We start from the raw sequence: 24096 nt of genomic DNA, 5'->3' as shown, positions 1-24096 counted from the left end.
AATGTTGAGCAATACAATTTCTGGTTAAAAGCTAGATACCATATCACCCTCCATCCATGGTCCTACCAAATTACTTTCCCACATTCATTCGGTGTATGAAAATCCCTTCCTTCCCTTGTCATTCTTTGTACTATTAAGCTTTGTGCTTTTGCCAAACTGATAAGGGAAAAATGTCTCCTTGGTGTTTTTACTGCATTTATTTAGCCATGAATGGGGTTGAGCATCCTTTCAATGTCTCACAACTCTACCCCATATCTAGATGTCCAAAATAATCCTATGAAATGCAGCTGTTCTAATTCTTCAGTTATTTCCACAAGTACAAACACACAACCTTATTAAAATGACTTCAGCAGAACGTTTACGGCATAAAACTTCTTCAGTACAATGTTCAACCTCAACACAACCAGAGTCGATCTTGATTTCCCTCTTTCTGTCATATACCATATTCTTTCCACAAACATATCTTTTACCCAGCATCCCAACTCTTCTCAGCATCTCTATAGCTACACTTTAGTCCAAGCCATTATCAACTCTTGCCTGGATTATTGCAATAAATCCACCTAAAAGAGTTCATGTACTCACCATTTCTACCCAGCATTCTGTTCTCAATACTCACACAGAGGACTCCTGTTAAAATGTAAACTGCAACAAATCCTCCCAAGTAAAAGCAGGAGTCCTTATAATGGCCTCAAAACTCTGCATGATCAAGAGCTCTACAAGCCACATCTGCTGCTTTTCTACTAACAAATGGCCCAGGCTTACTTGCTGTGCTTCTAATGGGCCCATTAGGCCCAGGAATTTCGTATTTAAATTTTTCTTCTGAGACAACTGAACAAATAAGTTTTGCAATGGAGAAGACTGAGAGATGTGCAGGTTGTTGATGGTGGTGGGTATTCCATTCAGAACTTTTGTTTTGCAATTGGGAGTTAAAATATTTATTAGTTCATAGTAATACCATAACAGTATGCTGATAAAAGTGGAAACACATGCTGATTTTTAAAAATATAGTCAAAAAATAAATAAATGAGAGGTTATGTTATTGCCAGAGGTGGTACAACTTTTCATTGAGGAATTTTAGCGATATCACCTGATTCCCAGCTCTAGTTTGAGGAATTCTGATGTAAGGGCCATGTGCAGAACTATTCTAAGAAGAAAGTGTTAACAAAGGACCCTGATAGATATTATACAGAGACAGCCCGTTATGCGTGCGCCAAAGTTTGTCAAGAGAATCCATAAACAGTTAAAATTGTTTTCCTTGATGACCTGTCGGACTGCCAAGAGGCAGAAGACCCTGACTGACCTCTTTGCTGGCTGCCAGCTAATATGAAAGGAAAAAAAAATTTACAAAAGCCATCTGTTGTGTTTTTTTTTTCTTCTCTCTCTCTCATATTTCATATAAATTCTGCTATTTTTTTCCGTTGTTGCTTGAAAACAATTTACTGGTTGTTCTATGTTATATACAAGTAAAAGAACTTCCTAACAATTAACTACACATTTTAACATTATTCTTTGTGTTTATAATAATGGGAAACTTGGGCTTACTTTTCAAAAATTATCTTTATATATACTTCCTCATTTAATTTTTTTGGAACATCAACTGCTCTTCTGAAAGGTTAACATAGGTCCAGATCCCTGCTGGTCATGGTGAGGCATCACATTTCCCCATTTGCTGTCTTACAGAAGCTTTTAGTCCCATGGGAAACAGACCCAACAAAAATCTGTATCTAGCTTAGCTGTAGCTCAGTTTCTGGGAGCAGTGGGGCACTGCTTTATTTGTTCCTGCTCCTCTTTTATCCTACTTTGTACAGGTTTTGGGTATGGAGAGTAAATGCATGCGGAAATGAGGATATGGTATACATCCTCAGGCTGTGTTTCCATAAGATAGAAGATCAGAAACTGATAGAACCATCTCTTCATGAAAGAATGAGATTCACACTGATGAGTCATTGGATTGAGTGCACACATAGGGCACCATTTGGGGGATGTTTAACTACAAATGGAAGGTAATGTTAACGAACTCAGTAGTGTGATAGCAAATGTTAACAACTGGCCCTGGGGGTTTGTGATGGTTAATATTGAATGTTAACTTAATTGGATTGAAGGATGCAAAGAATTCTTTCTGGGTGTGTCTGCGAGAGTGTTGCCAAAGGAGATTAACATGTGCCTCTGTGGACTGGAAAAGGCAGACCCACCCTCAGTATGGGAAGGCACAATCTAATCAGCTGCCAATGAGGCCAAAATAAAAGCAGGCAGAAGAACGTGGAAAGATTAGACAGGCTTAGCCTACATCTTTCTCCCGTGCTGGATGCTTCCTGCCCTGGAACATCAGACTCCAGGTTCTTCAGATTTGGGAATCAGACTGGCTTCCTTGCTCCGCAGCTTGCAGACAGCCTACTGTGGGACCTCACCTTGTGATAATGTGAATTAACACTCCTTAATAAACTCCCCTTTATATGTACATCATCCTATCAATTCTGTCCCTCTAGAGAACCCTAATACGGGGTATAGCTCTATTTGCCTACCTAGGATCATGAGATTTTGTTTTTGTAAATTTTTAAATTGCTTGAAATTCCATGTTGAAGAATTCTGCAATTGAACTTCCAGGAGAACTTTCTCTGATATAGATGACATGGACTGGAAAAAGCACTACGATAAATTAGCCAACAAAATGCAATCATGAATCTAAAAATCTGGGTCATTTTAAAATGAACGTGGTATCTAGATGCCAGTAGAAACTAGTAATGTATGTGGAGAAAAAATGGTAAGAAATAAGGAAGAAGGTAAAGAGGGACTTGGGTGGAAGAACATGGATGAGATAATTTGGTAATTGTTCACAAAAGTGTTTCACTGGGTGAAATGAAATAGAAAAACATAGAAGAGAAAAAAATGTCATATTCACATAATTAAGTTTGCTTTAGTATCAATACATTTGAAAGAATTGGATAATGCTATAATAATGAAGTAGGCTGATGTTCACACTCTGCATTAAAATATATAAAAACTTGTTAAAAGATAATTGCAATAATTTTAAAAATAATATCCTAGGGAAATTGATTAAGTCTCTTTGGACAACTAGTCAAGATATTTTTTTAAACTTTTAAATGAAATGACCAAGTTAGCATTTACTTGGAATAAGAAAATAGTCATAAATGATATGTGAGTAATCACAATTTCCTGAATATATCCTCACTTTTATTTTGATTGCACACTAGATTATTATTTTTCCCTTTATGTTTCTTTCATGAATAATTGCCTTAGAATTTTTATAGTTTTGAGTCTAGATTAAATCTCTCATTATCAAACAGCTCTAAGAAAATAGAGACACAATTTTAAGATACTTGCAAAGGTCTTTCGAAGCCCATTTTTAAAAAGTATATTCCACTTTTTTAGTTTCTATCTGAAGCTTTTTAAATAGACGGCATATTTCCAAAGCAATGAATTTTGAAATGAATTATTCAGTAGTGTATTTGGAAATTACACGCTTACTGTCTATTCTTATTTCAGTTACTGCAGATTCTTAAATAATGTTGGACTCTAAGTAACACTGATAACCCTAAACTAAAAGATTTATATGCCATCTAGAAAAACACTCTAATAATAAATTCTAATCAAGTGGGTTATTTTCTACATAATAGGGAAGAGTGTATCCTTTGGATATTTTTACCCATGACTGACGTAGTCAAGGAAACATAACATAAACACAATAAAGAAATGAATAATGGGAAAATAATTAAGATCTTACAGAATATTATATAGAGTTCAACAATACAAGCTAAGAAACAAACAGGATAACAACAGTTGAGGGTTAAGACAGATTTACATGTCCACATATGTCAGCAAGTCCTTGTTATTATACTAGAGTGTTTTGCATGTGTAGTTGATAGAACTAAATTAAGAGGTAGTGAGACATCTATGAGGATTAGAATAAATGGAAATAGGAGTATAAATATGCAGCCCAAATACAAAACATGAGATTAAAATTGTTAGGAAGAATGGAGAACAACAAAAAATTAGAAAATATAGAATTTGATACAAGGATACAGGGATAGTTTCATGATATAAAATAAAGTTACACTGAAGTATTTTAGAATTAATAGGTCAAATGGATGGATTAATATATGTAGAAATCACTATAGAGCTCATTTTTCCTTCTCAATTTGTATTTTATTTAAGAGGATGAAGACCAAGTAATTTAAATTCTTTTAATCTTACCTCCTCAAAACCTCTGGATATCATTATCATTCCATTCTAAGAAAGTTGTTTTTTTCTTTCTTTTTTTTATCAGCCCTTTTCATCTGTATAATTTATACATTTTCTGTCTTTCATAACTTCACATCAGTTTCTGAAACTCCACCAGTTAAGGTTCTGAGGCTTTTCTTTCTGTAAAACTGGAAACGGTAAACTATAAAACTATCCTTTTTCCTCAAAAACTGCTTATTATTTTTTCCTATGTATCATTGAATTTTAAACATAAGTATAAAATTCTAAAATGTCTATAATATTAGCACACTAAACCTAAGGGAAAATCAATTAAAAATTAGTGCAAAAATATAGTACATTACAAAATACAAAAAGTAAATAAATTTTTAAAAATGTATTCACAATTTAAATCTGTAGTTAGTAAATCAGCACAATTATTCTAATTGCCTTTTAAAAATATAATTGATTCAAATTAGTTGAAAAGGTTTGATTCTTTTTAACTATATCAGCCTTTACTGACTAGTCATTGTTCAAAAGATAGAACTTACTTCCGGTATTACTGTAAGCACTTTTAGAAATAGAGCACTAGATGTCATCTAAAATTGATTAGAAAAACTAACCAACCAAAGAACAGTTCACAGGAGAAAAGTTCACAGGAGAGCTTAGAGAGCAAAGCTTTCAAATTATCAGAATAAATCACGAGTTAATCTTCCTGTAAAAAAGATTTAAGTAGAGTGGTCTGAGCCATTGATAATATACCTTCCCAGTTGCTGCCCTGTTTACTCCATGATAATATAAACTGATCCCCTTTCCTGACTGGGATAGAAAATAACTCATTCACGAAATCTGTGGCTATGTACCACATACCTAAGACACATTAATCTGCTCTAGCAATAAACCACATGAGCATGGTGCAGGTCTACTTCTTGGAGGGGTTTGGTCGTCCAGTTATACTTTAAAATCTATCTAGTTTCTTCAGAAAACATACTTACTAATGTAATGGAGATATATAATAGAGACAATTGCCATCGTATTTTTAAAAATATTTCTGCTAATATCCTCATAGAGATACTGGCTGGGGTATAATTCAGATTAATTCTATTTTTTTTTACACTATGATAGCCCTTAATCTACAGGATAAGAAACCAATATAGTGGTTACTCCAACTATTATATATGTCTGTAGCAATTATACATTCCAGAATTTTGGAAATGGCCCCTAGTTTTGTCTATAGGTACAGTGGATCCACCATAAACTCAACCTCAACCAGACTCTCTATATTACCTAAGCCCTTCATCCCCCAACTAGAATAACAGTTCAGATTTCTAAATATGTATGTCAACTCATCTTTCCTCAATATGGAGTTACCCTAGTAAATTCCATAGGTCTCACTGGGAAAAATCTGGGTGTTTTATAAGACTTAATGATAATTTTGATAGTGAAATACAACACAATGACACCACAGATGCCGTTGATGAAACTGTAGATGAAACTATAAATAAAACTGTAGGTGAAGGCAGAACTCTTTGTTACTTACAGCTTCATACAAAACAAGGCTGCAGGAAGAGCCGCATGTGGGGTTGCACCTGGGACATTGTAACATCAGGCTCAGGCTCTACAGGGCAGCTTATGTACAGCAATTGTGGTAGGGTTAGTTAAGTTGTGTGGGCTCTCTCTAGATTGGCTAATTTGAATGATTTTGCAGGCTCTGGATCATAGGTGTTGTCCCTAATTGTCTGCCATCTGGCTCTGGGACAATTAGGGACTGAATAGTGGTCCACTGTGTAAGAGCCTAGTAAGGACAGTGGTTGGCATATGAAATTAAGTCAGTTTCTCAAGAAGGGAAACTGACCAGAACTTCAAAAGTGGGTCAAGAAAGCATTTTTTAAACAATGAAAACAAAAACTCAGAACAACAAAGCAAACACACACACACACATACACACACACACACCACTAAAGGGAATCATTACAGTACAGTTTTAGAGGGTCCTTCTTACATACTACTTACAGTTTTAGAGGTTCCCTCTTCCTGGGGAACCATTCATCTCTTCAGTCAACAGGTTGTAAGTCTGAAAAGTGGTTTGAGTCCAGGAAAATTGACAAGGGATGGTGACATTTTAGCATTGCAGTGCCTTTGTGATTTGTTCTTGCTTTATTTAGATTCTATATATTAAGCAATACTTTGTTAATAGCCCCTCTGTCTTGCTCCCAGGAGCACCATATTAACTTAATTGTCTCCATAACTTTCTGAATGTCAGATACCCTAGGCTGCACTCCAACCTTGTAAATAATTATAAAATTGTGACACTTCTGCTTCCCCCCACACCCAGCTTTAGTTGTTAAGCACCACAACAGGCTCTCTATCGTTTCATAAACTCATCATCCTCATCATTATTAAATGAGTCACACTCTGTGACAGCCTCTTTTGCAGCTCTGGTGCAAAGGAGAGGCATCACTTAATTTCTTAGTAATATTAGTGTCTTTTTTACCATTGCATTGTTGGTGGTCTCGGTGTACTGTGTGTCTGCCTTTTTCAGAAATGTCATCCTTTGGTGGAGTATCTAGCTTTACATAGAATATATCCACTCTTCTCGCTCACCTTCCTGAGCCTTTTTAATCCATTTCTCCATTTCTGCCAAGGCATCTGACATTTCAGCTTGGTTCAACAAAACCATCATTTTCTTCAGGCTTTTAGTACCACTCTAGGAGGAAATTTGCTGGGGTGCCTGCTATGATATTAAATTGTGTATCCCAAGGAGGTCCTAATTCAAAAAATCCTCCTTTATCTAATCTTATTATATGATCCTCTTTAGCAAACTTTCTCAAAATCTAGTCTCACTGATACTCCTCCAGCTCCTGCCACTACTTGCCAGATAATTACAGCTCTTCTGACAGAGTCCCCTACCTCTGTAGGGGTATGTAGCATGCTGTCGGCTAAGATATGCTCTTACTTATTTCTAGCCACTGGCTTTGAAGACAGGACAGATGGTGAGGGCAGATCCCAAGGTTAGCCCTATTACTTTGCTTAAGGGAGGCTTCTGCAGTGTCTTCCCACACAGGAAAATCACAACTCTTAGTAGGGAAGGATGGGCCACATATACAGTCTCTGATGATTCTGAGACATCTGGGAAGTTGATACCTTTGGGTTCATTCACCCAGATCCCATGTGTCAGAGACCTAGATTTTCTCAATCATAGCCATAGCCTTGACATAATAGACCTGCTTTAGCTGAATATTCAAATGTCATTCAAACTTGGCCATTCTATTAAATTCTGAGTTTGTCTTTAGCTTTTTATTTTCTCTCCCTGCAGAATATTAGGGGTCCTGGATTTTACACTTAGTTTTCAAGTATTCAGTTTTTAGCTTTTCAGTATCTTTCAGCAGGTTGGCAATGAAATTTAATAACAAATTCCATTTTTTACCTTGTGTGCATTGTTTTCTCTGCATTTTTCATAGCCTGAGTCATTGCACCAGTGACATGGTGAAATGTTAGCAGTTGGACTGCAAGCTTGAGCTGGGGACTATCCATAACTCACAGTTCACTCGGTATGTGGTTCTCATTCCCAGTTATGTAGTAAGTGATCCAATTCAAAAACCTCAGTTCTAGTATCATTGCGTCCTCCTGGAAACAGATACTGACTGGAATTAGGACTACAAAAGTTATATTGGGCACACACACACCTGAGAAAGGAAATAAGAGGAAGCAGGAGTGGGCAAGGACAACCATCAAACCATGATGAAGTTAAAGCTGTAAGGCTCCCTACAGTGTTTGCAGCTGGGAAATGAGTCTAATGCTTGAAGGAAGAAAGATCTGAGTGGTGAAACTCTATGTCTGCCATAAGTGGCTAACTAACTAACTAAAGAATGAATGAATATTTCAGCAGCAATGATTTTAGTAGTAAAGGAACATGTCCTGTGTAAGTCTATGACATACCAATAACCAAACATTAAATTAGATTTATCTGATGGGTCATGACATTACGACTTCAGGCAATGATGAGAAGCAGATCTGATGTTAATTTGAGAAGCATGGGTTATATGGTGAATTAGAAGCCATTTTCAGAGTGACCCTTAAGAACAGGCACACCATTGTTGTATATACATTATTTACATGTAATTCAATATCATAAGTGCTGTTTTTCAATGTAAGAGTTCATTGAAAGCACCACATTTTGCACAATTGCCATTGTTTTTGTAGGGATCACTTTTTGTGTTATGTATATAAACCAGACTTACAACTCCTCATGGAGACACAGGACACAGCAATTGGGGAAATGAGTGAGAAAGATAATAAACTCATCTACAGAGGATGTACCAGGAGCATGTAAGGCCAAACAATTTTAAAGAGCCGTTTACAGACCAGGCACGGTGGCTCACACCTGTAATCCTAGCACTTTGGGAGGCTGAGGCAGGCAGATCAGTTCAGGTCAGGAGTTTGAGACCAAACTGGCCAACATGGTGAAACCCCTTCTCTAATAAAAATACAAAAATTAGTCGAGTGCGGTGGCACATGTGTAGTCCCAGCTACTCAGGAGGCTGAGACGGGAGAATCACTTGGACCTGCGAGGCAGAGGTTGCAGTGAGCCTAGATCACACCACTGCTCTCCAGCTTGGGTGCCAGAGCAGGAATCCATCTCAAAACAAACAAACAAACAAACAGAGATGTTTACAGTGAGCAGACAAGGGACAGTTTAAAATAATATACTTGTGGTTGGTGGGGAAGAAGTGAGGAATATCATTAAGAGTGCATAAAACCCACCTTCAGAGAGTAAGTCAAGAAACAGAGAGTGTCACAGATTAAGAGCTTACCACTTAGGGAAAAAAAAAAAAGTCATTTGAGAATATTATTGTCTATTTAGAGAAATAAAGGGAGTTATAGATTGAAATCCAGTGTTATTTTTGTGAAGGCAGGTTGACTGGGAAGTAGGAAGATCATGCAATTAACAAAAGCAGAGACAAGTGTGTTTTCTGCATGTTTTTCCTTTTATTTTCCCAAGTTGGTGGATTTGAGGCAAAATCAATGGGAAGACTGGGATATACTGTTTCTAATCAGACAATCAGAGTGCTTTTTTTATAATCAGCCGCAGAGAAGTATGAGCATCTCTGTTTCTCTATGGGTGGATTTTAGGGTAGTATCACAGGAGGCAAAATAATTTGAACAGAAATTTGGAGCTAGATATTTCATAGAATGCTCATATTAGCATATATGTTCAGCCTGATACTGCAAACATTTGAAACCTGTTTTTAACTACAATGTTGTTAATATCGTGCTCTATAAGCAATTTTCTCATTACAGTTTGGCTTTTCTCAGAAAGTATTTACAAAGAAGGCATAAAGTTGTTTAGTCCCTGGATAACAGCCTTTGTAGTTATCAATGTAAGCCAATAAATCAGTGTTTTTGTTATAGTCACTGATGTCTGTAAACTTAGCTAATTGATTCCACCTGTGAGAGACATAGCACCATTTGATGCACTCAATGTCAGATTTCTTAATCTATCTGGATCAAAGCCAATCTATGAAACACACTGATTTATCCAAGATAAATGCCTACTTGTAGGGTCTGAGGAGCATGCCATCCTAGATTCCTTACTCCTTACATTGTGAGATATCTTTGAAATTTTCACATAACTATCAATATAAATAATTACTAGAACTTTCTAGGACATAAATTATTTAAGTTCTGAGGACTTGACTTTATTCAGTGACGTATCCCAAATACCAAGAACTGTGCTAGGCATGGAGTAAGCATTCAATAAATTTGTAAATGCTCACTCTCGTTAAATGAAATTGTTGCTATATATAATTTTAACATACACGTAGACAAACATATAACTATAGATAATTTAGGACTATAGGTTTATTTTCTTTGTACCCTTGAATGAGTGCCAGGGATCCCAAACGATAAAGCAAAAAACCAGTCTCTACTCTGAAATTTATTATGATATGCAACGTAGATTGGCAGCTCTTAAAATAACAGTTAACATTCCAACTTGGTGAGTTTACTATAACTGTTTATTTTATTCACTTATATTTTCATCCATATTACATTTTATCGAGGATGGTGAAATATTTCCATGTTAGATGCACTATTTTCTATTTGGAGGAATTTTCCAGGGGTTGAGGGGTTTCAAGGGTGACATAGTAATTTTCAGTATAATGGAAAAGTTAATACAATCCATTCTTGTCTTATGAATGAGTGCAGAAAAAGGTTTAGCTCTTATGAAAGCTGAAACAGCTGGCTTAAAATTTTCTAATTCTCTTGTGGTTATAAAATGCTTCTGAATTCTAGTATGTGATATAATTTCAAGTATTCCACTATAACAACTTTACTAATGCGAAAAAAAGTTTACATTAGTCACATTGTAAATGGTTTCTTAGTTTTCTTTAAGTTTGTCATTTTTCTAAATATTTAAAGAAGACTGAATCACCTTTCAAAGTGAAGTGCTCTCAAATAAGTAAATAAGAGTAAAAAAAAATTAGTGGAGGGGGCCAAAATTTGAGTGTGGTTGAAAATTGTCACAGTGATTGTTTCTGATTGTTCAGCATGATTCTCCCCTGTGCACCTTCTGACAAAAAGCCCTGACTCTGGGTACAGTAGTGAGCCCAGAATCCAGGGATAGCCAACAATAATGCCCCAGTCTGTAACCCAGCAGGGTCAATCAATGCCCTTCCCTGGAATTTGCCTCCGGGGGTCGGGGAAGGAAAGAGGAGTATATTTCTGTTCTAGATGCTAATCTGCATAAACAAGGAACTTGGAACAGCCATTATTACAAGCCACAAAGTAGATGAATGCCAATGGTGGGAAGCAGTACAAAAAATGAAATGGCACTGAGTGACAGAGAAGATCAAGAGGAGGGCAGACTGCAAGGGACCTAGGGGCAGTTTATTTCAGGGGCACTTTATTGTCATCTGGGGTGTCTGGGAGGCCTTCCACTAGGAAGGGAAAATTCAGGTCTTCCCTCTTGATCTCACCATTCCTGCTGCAGTTTCCTTCACTTTGCCTAGTTAATTGCTACTCATTCACAAGTCAGCTAATCATCCTTTCTCCCTGGAAAGTTTCTTTGTCCTCTATAGTTAGATGAAATCTCTTTATTACACTGTTAGGATATGTTTTCATACCACCACATGCTTTTCTTTTGGAACACTTTCTCAGAATTACAAGTTAATTTGTGCAATAATTTGCTGGGGTTTTTTGTTTTTGTTTTTTTTGGTCCTTGGACTATAGTAACGTTGAGGGTCAGGGCACATGTCTGAAGTTACTCCCTAATATTATCATAGTTATCTGGAACATTGTATATGATAAATAGAAGTTTCCTGAATGAATAAAATATAAGTGTGAAACTAATCTGGTTGTGAAGTAAAAGACAAAGTATTTTCTAAGCAGACGAAAACAGTGTACATGTCAAGACTCCAAACAGATTAGTCTTAACGAAGAAGGTGTTTAAAAGAAAACCACAATGAGTAGAAGAGAGATAATGAAAAGGGTGGAAACATTGGGCAAACATTGAAGAGTTCTAAGCAGAAAAATGACATAATTCATTTTTCCCATTATTGGGATCTCTCTGTATGGAAAATGATTGGAGATGTGTTGGGTGGATGTAAGTAGAACAGATAGGAGGCTGTATATGGATCCAGCAATAAAATAACTGGAGTTAAAGTAGGATAGTGACAATGGAGATAGAGAACCAAGAATATTAAAGGGTGTTTGAATGAGAACATATAACAGTTTATATTTAACAAGTAGGGCAGTCCAGTATTTTTATTATAACTGACTAGTGCTCTCTTTTAGCAAACAATGTCAATTTTCCATTTATGTCAAAACTACTCAATACATGCTTCTAAGGTTAGGTTATTTAGTGCCAAGAAAACAGAAATGAGGGGTAGTAGTAATAAATAAGTGGAAAGTCAATTATTTGCTATTGAAATTCTTCCGGTATTCAATTTTATGGAGGCTATGCAACCAGGTAAGAAAGAAGCCAATTCATAAAAATGCATAAGTGCATTTCATAATGTTCAGGATATGCTCACTTATATTTGGCTGCATTCATAGTAAATTCCAAAGCTTAAATCAATAGGTACACAAATTAGATATACTATACTGAAAGTTTCGTTTTATAAAATATGAGATGCTTAATTCTATAAGCCATGACAAAATGTTTAGTGTGAAGCTTATATTAATAAAAGCTCCCAATAACCAGGGAAAGTCATCAATGTTTTGGAAGCATATAGACAGTTTCACTCTTTCTTTTGTTATTCTCGGGAATTTGCTTATTATTCTAAAATTAATTTGTGCAATAGTCATATTTTTAGATAACAACTGTATATTAATGAAATACATAGGTCAAGATGGGTGATGGAATACTTGGAATTTTCTCTGATCTTTTTGAGAAAACCTATTGAAATGTCAAAAATAAATACTAATAAAATATCTGTGTTAGTGTTAGCAGCAGTGAATACATACAGGTTTGCAGCAACTTAATTCTTGCTTCCTCAAAGGAAATAAGTTGTCTGAGGGGCATAAGGCAGAGTGAGAGACTGAAGCAAGTTTTTGAGCAGAAGTGAAAGTTTATGAAAAAGTTTTAGAGCAAGAATGAAATGAAGTAAAGCACACTTGGAAGAGAGCCAAGTAGGCAACTTGAGAGATCCAAGTGTGCTGTTCAGCCCTTTAGTTGGGGTTTTATACATTGGCGTGATTCCGGAAATTTGTGTCTCTCCTCCCTGGATGTTTCCTTGGGTGAGCTGTTCGCATGCGCAGTGGTCTGCCAGCATTTGGGAGGGGCTTTAACTACATTAATTTTTGACTGTTAGCATCTGCCTGTATCCCTGAAATAAATCCAACTTGGTTTTGTTGTATTATGCCTTTTTTATGTTTCAGATTTTGTTGGAAAGGATCTTAATATCTATGTTCATGAGAAGATCCACCTGCAACTTTTCTTTCATAACCTTTTGCTCAGTTTTGATATGGATGTTATGCTGGCCTCATAAAATATGTTTGAGAAGTATTCTTTTTTTTCTGTCATATGGAACATCTTGTGTAAATCTGGTACTTTTTGACTTACCAATGAAGTCCTCTAGTCTGCTGTTTTCTTTGTAGAGAGGCAGGCATATGTTTGTTTGATATAACAACTTTATTGAGGCATAACTCACACACCATACAATTCCCACATTTAAAGTATTCAATTCAATGTTTTCAGTTTCCTTCTAGAGTGATGTAGTTATCACTACAATCAATTTCAGAACATATTCATCATTCTACAAAGAAACCCCATATCCATTAGCAGTCACTCCCCATTTATTCTCAACTCCTCCAAACTGAAACAACCATAAATCTACTTTCCAAATGTGTAGACTTCCCTATTCTAGACATTTCATCTAAATTAAATCATACAAATTATGATCTTTTGTGACTGGATTCTTATTATTATAATGTTTTCAAGGTTTATCCATGCCATGGCATGTATCACTAATTCTTTTCTCTCTATTAGCAAATAATATCACATTCTATAGATATGCCAAATTTTATTTAACTATTAATATATGTCAGTTGGTAGATAGCTGGATTGTTTCAAGTTTTTGGTTAATATGAATGATGCTGCTGTTAACAATCATGTATAAGTTCTTGTTTGTATATACGTTCCCAGTACTCTTGGGTATATACCCAGGTGTAGAACTGCTTGGTTTTATGCTAACTCTAAGCTTACCCTTTTGAGTAACTGTCAAAGTGTTTTCCAAAGTGGCTGCACTGTTTGACATCCTCACAGCAGATTATGAGTGTTCCAACTTCTCCATACCCTCTCCAAAACTTAGTATCTCCTTGTGATTCTGATTGGCATTTGTGTGATTAATAAAATGTTGAACATGTGCTTATTGGCTATTTTTGGAGTAATATCTATTCAAACCCTTTGTTCATTTTTGAACTTGGTAATTTGTCTTTTTCTTGTTGTTTCTTTATTCATTCTGGATACAAATCCCCTATCAAATATATGATTTTCAAATATTTATGATAAACGGATCCATGATTCAAGACGGGGAAGTAGACATGCATGTTAATGTACTTAACAACAGAGTTTCAAAATATATTCCTCAAAAATGGACAGAACGTATATGTGGTGCAAGACCCAAATATAAGACCCAAAAAACTATTCATCTGTGCCGTCACGACATTTTCATAAAATAAAGACATGCATGGCTTAACAACAAGTTCCCGTTTGTATAAGTCTCCTAGTCTAGGGGACCAGGCAGAGTTCCTGCTTACCTCTGAATAGTCGATTTCAGTTCCCTGCCAGCCCATGGAATTATTGAAACAGGTCAATCACATCCTCTAGTGGAAACAAGGGGACATCTCACCTTGATACTACAAACCCTGCCTCCCACAGCCCCTGCCTGTTCACTCCATTCCCAAGTGTAAACCCTATGTGGCAAGCAGGTCCTCTTCCACAGGCTGTGAGTATATGTGACTAACAAAGTTCTGTAGATCACATCTGTCCAGTGTCAGGTGGCATGTGTTTGGCCATCTGCTTAACCCTAAGCTGAAATCCATCCTGAACCAATGGGAGGAATCTGAGGCAATTAAAACAATTGGCATAATGAACAGGATGGCCCATCCATAACCTACACCTGCTCAGCTTTAATTAACAGTGCTTTGCTAACTAACTTGTTCTGTGATACAGTGAAGCCTTTAGAGACAGACCTTCCAATTACTTGTTGGTTTATGCTTTTGTCTGTGCAGTTCGTACCTTTTTTGAGTTTTTCCATCAATGCCCACCCTAAAACATTCTTCTCCCTAAGACCAGAATTGCTATTATTTGACTATACCCCGACATAGCCTAATGTCAGACTGAGCACTTGTTTGGCAAGTCAGAAAAGCAGTGACAACACAGTGCCTTCACTAAACTGGGCTTGAGTCCCACTAAACAGGGGACAGGCTGGAGCTCTTTGCTCACTGCATTTGTCCTGGTGACTATCATTGGCAGTTTGGGGCAGCCTTACCAATTGGCATTACAAACAGAATGGGATGGCAGATAGGCAGATAGGTGGGGCTAGGACCAGTAATGGACCTTTGTGAGGCTTGTGGGAATGAAAACCACCACCACTCCAGAGAGAATTAAACGTGTCACTTTATTGCCTGATGTGAGTCATTGATGTTCAGGCAAGGGTAGTGGCTTTGCTCATGTTCTGTGCTTCTGCTTCTTTTGCTGTTGCCCTGTGTTGTTCCCTGACCTCCCAGGGTAATGAGGTGCCCGACCATGGCAGCCTGTGGCCCAGACACTGATGAGAAAAGGGGAAGGAGAATGCACAACCCCTAGCCAGTGTGTCTAGGCTTTGCTTAGTACTGCTGCTTACCAGCTGACCAAAGGAATAATCTTGCAATCACAAGCTTGATGGCTGTCACCCCAAGCAAGACAAAATGAAATTAGGACTGTGAAGCTCTCACCTGGGAAGATTGACTGGCACTCCCTGGAGAAGGAGGGAGGCACTCATGAGAGCGACTGTTGGGCTCCTGGGTTTTTCCCTGTAACCACCCACAATGCACTTTGCACCCTGAATCATCAGACAGAAATAGAACTAAAAGTCATGATTTATGTGATTAGAAATTCAAAATACTCTGAAGGAATGTGTACAGAGGAAAAGAGGGGAAGAAAAGGAAGCCTGTACTGCAGAAAAGATGAGGCCATAGCAGAGGATGGTTACAGCGCATCAATATCTGGTTTATGAGCCCAGCACTCTAACTGTGCCACTCTGCTGTCTTTATCTCTCTTGCAACAAACATCCTGATTCTCTGGGTGGTAGGGAAAACACCCCAGACACCACTGAGGCACAATAAGAGTTAATTTTAGTTTGACTTAAGCTCAAGGTCCTTCATCCCTATAAAGCAACAATTGCCATCAGGAAAGTCTCTAACCACAATGATACTGATTTGAGGCTCTCTGGAGGAATAAGTTTATAAGTATGAGTAGAGTAGAGAGGAGCCCCGCACCCCCCACACACTCGGGTATATATAGTGACAAACATGGAAAACAAAAAGAGAGAGGAAGGAATGAAAGACGAGGGGAAAGGAGGAAGAAACCTCGATAAAAAAGGAGAAAACAAAAAAGACTAGAAAAAAGTAGGTGCACACATTGACCCAATTGGAAATTCAAACTTTACTAAAATAATTTGTGCAAAAAAAATATAAAGGGGAGTTGATTAGCTTTTGTACCTCTACAACATAGGTTCAAAATTAACTTTACCATCTACTAAAATGCACTAATTGCATTTTGCACAAACCTTCACAGCTTTAATTAATACTGGGATTCAAATTTTAGTTATAATTGGAGATTCCACTAACGTTAAACATGACAACTCCTATAATTTTAAGAAAAAAAAATGCTGAATGTAAAATAGAGAATAAATAGGTATGCCATGATGTACTAACTGCAAATTCTCTTCTGATCCCTCCTCCCAAAGATAAGGTCCACAGCCAAGACACCCTTTTTTTCAGGTGAACTAGGCACAGCTCCTGTTTATTCTGGGTTCTCTCTGTCTTTCTCTCTCAGAGACTGCACATAAATTATGCATACAATTCCGTGACTTGGACATAGGCAAACACCTGTGAAACTGTCACCAAAATTAAGGAAATTGACGTACACCTCACCTCCAAATGTTTCTTTTTGCCTTTTTTTTAAAAACAAGAACTCTTCATATGAAATCTACTCTCTTAATAAATTAAGTGTGCAATAAAGTATTGTTAAACACAGGCACAATGTTGTAAACAGATCTCTAGAACTTACTCATCTAGCATAACAGAAACTTTTATTCATTGACTGACTCCCCATTTCCTCCTCCCCACTGTCCTTGGCATTCACTTCACCATTTGATGCTTCTGAGTTTGACTATTCTAGATACCTTGTATAAATGGAATCATGTTGTCATGTGTCTGTCTTATTTCACTTAGCATAATGTTCTCCAGCTTCATCCATGTTGTCACTAACGACAGAATTTGCTTCTCTTTTAAGGCTAAATAATATCTTATTGTATGAATTCATCTCTGACTGGTAGGTTTTAGTTCCCTGCTACCCACTCAATTCAAATAAATTAATCATATCTTCTACCAGGGAGGAGAGGTCACCCGGTTGTCGTGATTCTATAGAGCCTACAGTTGTTCATATTCTTCTGTAGAGTCAGTAAAATTATAAACAAATTTTCCCACAGGATTTTGTGGACAAATTAATAAATTATTAAAATTATATGGAGGCCGGGCGCGGTGGCTCACGCCTGTAATCCCAGCACTTTGGGAGGCCGAGGCGGGTGGATCACGAGGTCAGGAGATCAAGACCATCCTGGCTAACATGGTGAAACCCTGTCTCTACTAAAAATACAAAAAACTAGCCGGGCGTGGTGGCGGGCGCCTGTAGTCCCAGCTACTCGGAGGCTGAGGCGGGAGAATGGCGTGAACCCGGGAGGTGGAGCTTGCAGTGAGCCGAGATCGCGCCACTGACCTCCAGCCTGGGTGACAGAGTGAGACTCCGTCTCAAAAAAAAAATAAATAAATAAATAAAATAAAATAAAATAAAATTATATGGAAAGACAAAGGATCTCTAATAGATAAAATGATTTTTAAAATGAAAACTGAGTTGGAGAATTCTTGCTGCCATATTTTCAGATTTATCATGAAGCAATAGTACTTAACATCAGGTGGTCTTTGAAAAGGATATATGTATATGTAAAGAGAGATGCATGGAACAGAGGAGTGAGTCCAGAAATACGTTCACAAGAATATATGCTCAATTGATTTTTATCATTATACATTATGTATTCATATATATATATATAGAGAGAGAGAGAGAGAAAGGGAGAGAGAATAATTTGTACTTTATCAAAATAAATAAACTTTTGTTCTGTAAAAATCACTGCTAAGATATTGAAAACTCAATGCAAACAATTAGAGAAAAATTTTCAAATCATATGCCTGATAAAGGACTTGTGTGCAGAATATACAAACAACTCTCAAACACTCCTAAGAAAGTAATGAAAAATTGGGCAGAAGATTTAAACACACCTCACCAAAGAAGACATTATATAGATAAAAAGAATATAAAAATGCTCAATCTCTTAGTCACTTGACAAATTAAAACCACATGTATATAACATATACCTATTAGAACAGCTTCTTAAAAAAGGAACAAAAATCAAGTGCTGGCAAGAATGAAAAATACCCAGTTTGGAAAACAATTTGGCAATGTCTAATTAACATTTATTTATGCTATAATCTAGCCTACTTGGCATTACCCTCATAAGCATATATTTATAGTATCTATATTTGTAATCACCCCAAACTGGAAACAAACCAAATATTTTTTAACCGATGAAGCATTAAATTAACTGTAGTACACCTGTAAAATGTAGTACTGTTCATAATAAGAATAAAGCACTAACACATGCAACAAATGGATAAATCCATGTAAAAGAAGTCAGACTCAAATGCTACATGCTGTTTGATTCCATTTGTATGATGTTCTTGCAGTAGCAATACTGTTGGAACATGGAACACATGTATGGATGCCAGGGACCATGAGCTGGAGAGACAGTTTTGAAGGAGATGGGCTAATTTTTAGAATATAAACAAACTATTCCATATCTTGATTGTGGTAGTGGATATGCAACTGTACACATTTCTCAGCATCCATGGAACTATACACAGAAAGCGTGAAAGATTTTGTGTGTAAATTCTATGTTAATATAAAATATATATTAAAAAAACACCAACCTTATTAATGATTCATACTAAGAAAACAAAATGTCATGTAGTTAAGCTATCTCACCCTGCAAGCCATGGAAGGTGGCTCTTGGGAGTACTGCAGATATATAGATATAGATATAGATATAGATATAGATATAGATAGATATAGATATATCTATAAAAATATATATATATATAGGCCATCATGCTGTGACAGAGGAGATTGCTTTGTAATTACTGACTGTATATTCACTCTTAACTTTTATGTTGTGTGAAATATTTGACCTTAAATGTTTATAAAATTAAAAAAAAAAATCAAACCTGGAAACAACTGCAATCCTAAGTCTTACACTATGAAATTACATCCTAAACTTAGTGAAATATAGATTAAATTAAGGGACGAGTTCAAGAGAAACATATTTCTCTACACTTTGAGAACCCTATGGAATTCTGCAAAAATTGCAGCAACTGATATACGGGCTCATTACCTCTCTCCTGAAATGACAAAATCAAGGGATATGGAAGCATTTCTGATTTCAAAGGACTCCACAAAATCGCAGGGGGTGGGGGTTAATGAAAAAAAATACCATGATTATAAGAAATTGAATTTATTGCATGGATGTGGGTTGAAAGTAAAGAGGGCTTCTCGGGGACATTAGCATGTGTGGTTATTAAGGGAGTGACCATGTATTGCCAAAGTTTTGTCAGGAAAGCAAAATCTGCTTCTGTGATCTCCTGTGACATTGTCTTACTCAACCATGATTCTTAGATCCCTCAGCCTGCTGCTGAAGAAAGTCTCTAAGTGTCCCAAAGAAGGTTGAAAAGAGAATGAATACTCGAAAATCCAGCTCTGCCTCTCTTTCATCTGTCTTCTCATATTCTAGAGGAGTCTGAATGGGGCATGTACATGTGTTTCTGTGGTTTTTGTGAAGTAGTAGTTGGAGAGGAGCATTATACTATTGTCTTCTTTCTTATCAAGGCACATTCTTTACTCTCCAAATCCTCTCTCCATCCTAGGGTTTAAGATATGCCACATAAGGCCGGGCGCGGTGGCTCAAGCCTGTAATCCCAGCACTTTGGGAGGCTGAGACGGGCGGATCACGAGGTCAGGAGATCAAGACCATCCTGGCTAACACGGTGAAACCCCATCTCTACTAAAAATACAAAAAACTAGCCGGGCGAGGTGGCGGGCGCCTGTAGTCCCAGCTACTCCGGAGGCTGAGGCAGCAGAATGGTGTAAACCCGGGAGGCGGAGCTTGCAGTGAGCTGAGATCCGGCCACTGCACCCCAGCCGGGGTGACAGAGCAAGACTCTGTCTCAAAAAAATAAATAAATAAATAGGATATGCCACATAAAAGTCAAGAATATTCTGAACACTTTGGATTTATCTTCCCATCATGTCCACTTGCTCAGGTTTTATACTAAGTACATAATGAAAAAAAGAAAAAGGGAAAATATAGAATGAAGGAAAAATGTATTAAAATCTCAAAATATTAAACAGTTATGATTAATAATAAGTTTAAAGGCCTACCAACAACCCTAAAAATAAATGTGAAGTGCATAGATTAGGGAAACTCTAGTATATAAATTACAGCATGAGTAAGTATAAAATGTGCTTGTCCTTAGATAGGAAGACATTAGACAAATGTCAACTCTCCTAAATTAATGTATACATTTTGTGTTTTGAGGAATGAGGTGAGAACTTGACCAAATTTTATTATAGTCATAGGAAATATTAAACAACCAAGAGAAATGTAAAAAGAAAAAAATTAAATGAGGAGCTCACTATCCTTTTGAGTATTTAAAATCTCTATGATCCTTGTTAAAAAGCAGTAGTAATAAATCTAAAAACATATGGGAATTTAATACCTGACCAAAGTGACATGTTAACTAATTGGAGAGCATAAACTGACTCATTAACCTTCTCAGAAAAACTGCATTAAGATTTCAGGAAAAATGATGTTGGATTTATAATTTCTTTCTTATGCAAAGCAGGAAAGGATCAAACATTTAATGTGAAAAATTGTAACCATAAATATACCAGAGAGAAACAGAATGTTTTAAAAAAAGAGATAAGAAGATTGTTTGTAAGTCAAAAACGAAGCCCAGGAGTCATGCAATCAAATTATATTTTATTCTGGATGCATACAATTTAGAAATATTTAAACAGTAAACAATATTATAAACCGCAAAACAAGGGTTATAAAGAACAAACAAAATAAGAAACAAATGGTTGCCAAATGTATTAGTTTATTGTCACACTGCTATAATGAACTACTTGAGACTGGATAATTTATAAAGAAAAGAGGTTTAATTGACTCACTATTCTGCATGGCTGTGGAGGCCTCAGCAAACTTGCCATTATGGTCAAAAGTGAAGGGGAAGCAAGGCATGCCTTATATGGTGGCAGGAGAGAAAAAGAGCAAACAGAAGTGCCACACTTTTAAACCATCAGTTCTCCTGAGAACTCAGTCACTATCACCAGAATAGCATGGGGGAAACCACTCCCATGTTGCAATTACCTCCCACCAGGCTCCTCCCTTGACACATGGGGATTACAATTCAAGATGATTTCAGTAGGAACACAGAGCCATGCCTTATCATTCCATCCCTTGCCCCTTCCAAAACTCATGTCCTTCTTACATTGCAAAATACAATTATTCCTTCTCAACAGTCCCCCAAAGTCTTAACTCATTCCAGCATTAACACAAAAGTCCAAGTGAAATTCCCTTCTGAGACAAGGGAAGTCCCTTCTGCTTATCATCTTGTAAAATCAAAAGCAACTTAGTTACTTTTGATTGCATGTATGTGGGTTGAAAGTAAAGAGGGCTTCTAGGGGACATTAGTGTTCAGGGGGTACAGGCATTCGGTAAATTCTCCCATTCCAAATGGGAGAAATTGGCCCAAACCAATGGGAAATAGCCCTGTTGCAAGTCTAAATCCCAACAGAACAGTCATTGAATCTTAAAGCTCCAAAATAATCTCCTTTGACTCCATGTCTCACATCCAGGTCATGCTGAATACAAGGGTTGGACTTCACCCATGTGGTTCTGCAGGGTACATCCTCCACAACTTCTTTCATGGACTGGAGTTGAGTTTCCATGGCTTTCTTTCTTTTTTCTTTTCTTTTTTTCTTTTCTTTTTTTTTTTTTTTTTTTAAAGACAGAATCTTACTCTGTGGCCCATGCAGAAGTGCAATGGGGCACTCTGGGTTTAAGCGATTCTCTTGCTCAGCATTCCAAGCAGCTGGGATTACAGGTGCTCACCACCAGGCCTGGCCAATTTTTTTTTGTATTTTTAGTAGAGACGGGGTTTTGTTATGTTGAACAGGCTGGTCTCAAACTCTGGACCTCAGATGATTCATCCATCTTGGCCTCCCAAAGTGCTGGGATTATAGGCACAAGCCACCGTGCCTGGCCATTTCTGTGGCTTATACAGGTACATGGTGCATGGTGCATGGTGCATGGTGCAAGCTGTTAGTGGATCTACCATTCTGGGGTCTGGAGGATGGTGGCCCTTGTCTCACTGCTCCACTAGTTAGTGACCCAGTGGTGACTCTGTGTGAGGGCTTCAACCCTTTATTTTCCCCACTGCATTGCCCTAGTAGAGCTTCTCCATGAAGGCTTCTCTCCTGCAGCAGACTTCTGCCTGGACACCTAGGCATTTCCATACATTCTCTGAAATCTAGGTGAAGTCTTCCAAAGTTCAACTCATATCTTCTCTGCATCCACATGTCCAACACCCCACAGAAGTTGCCAAGGTTTGGAGCTTACATCCTCTGAAGCTATGGCTGAGCTGTACCTTGGCCCATTTTAGTCACGGCTGGAGCTGGAGAGTCTGGGAAACAAGGTGCCATGTCCTGAGGCTGCACAGAGCAGTGAGGCCCTGGACCCAGCCCACAAAACCATTTGTCCCTTTTAGGCCTCAGGGTCAGTGATGGGAAGGGGTGCCATGAAGATCTGTGAAATGCCCTGGAGACATTTTCCCCTTTGTCTTGGCTATTGACATTTAGATTCTCTTTAGTTATGTAAATTTCTACAGCTAATGGCTTGAATTTCTCCCCAGAAAATGGGTTTTTGTTTTCTACTGCAAGGTCAGGCTACAAATTTTCCAAACTTTTATGTTCTGCTTGCCTTTTAAACATAGGTTCCAATTTCAGATCATCTTTTTCTGAAAGGATATGACTGTACACTTTCAGAAAAAGGCAGGTCACCTCTGGAATGCTTTGCTGCTTAGAAATTCCTTCTGCAAGATACCCTAAATCATCTCTCAAGCTTAAAGTTCCACAGATGTCTAGGGCAAGGGGGAAATGCCACCAGTCTCTTGGCTAAAGCTTAGCAAGAGTGACCTCTGCTCCATTTCCCAATAAGTTTCTCATCTCCATCTGAGACCACCTCAGCCAGGACTTCATTGTCTACACCACTATCAGCATTTTGATCAAAACAACTCAACAAGTCTCTAGGAAGTTCCAAACTTTCCCTCACCTTCTTGTCCTCTTCTTAGCCCTCCAAACTGCTCCAACCTCTGCCCATTATCCAGTTTCAAAGCCACTTCCACATTTTACGGTTATCCTTATAGCAGCACCTTACTCCTAGGTGCCAATTTTCTGTTTTAGTCTGCTTTTACACTGCTATAAAGAACTACCTCAGACACATAATTTATAAAGGAAACAGATTTAATTGACTCACAGTTTCTCATGGCAGGGTATGCCTCAGGCCCCCTGATCCAATTATCTCCCGCCAAGTCTCTCCCAAGACATGTAAAGGATTACACATAAAGGATTACAATTCAAGACAAAATTTGGGCGGGGACACAGATCCAAACCATATCAACAACTATCAACTTTCCAAACTTAATTTATAAAATATGGAATAAATAAACACAAGTATTTAGGCTGGGGATTTGGTTGTGTTTAATATGGCTTTTTTGTTTTCTTGACATATTTAACTGCAATCAACATTTATTGAGGTAAATATTACTTTTTGTTATCACATCTCACAGCATATGGAAAAGATCTTTAATGTTTCCATTGTTTCCTGATTGAGTTCAACTTCAGTTATCATTTAAGTTAATTAAAGCACAATACTTATATGATCTAATTCTAGAAAGTATGATGAAATAATATGCTCTTAAGAACTATATTGAAATCTTCTATATTCTGAAAACAATATCTTA

This window comes from Macaca mulatta, chromosome 3, assembly GCF_049350105.2.
Source record: "Macaca mulatta isolate MMU2019108-1 chromosome 3, T2T-MMU8v2.0, whole genome shotgun sequence".
Lineage (NCBI taxonomy): Eukaryota > Metazoa > Chordata > Mammalia > Primates > Cercopithecidae > Macaca > Macaca mulatta.
Note: the sequence above shows the minus strand (reverse complement) of the source record.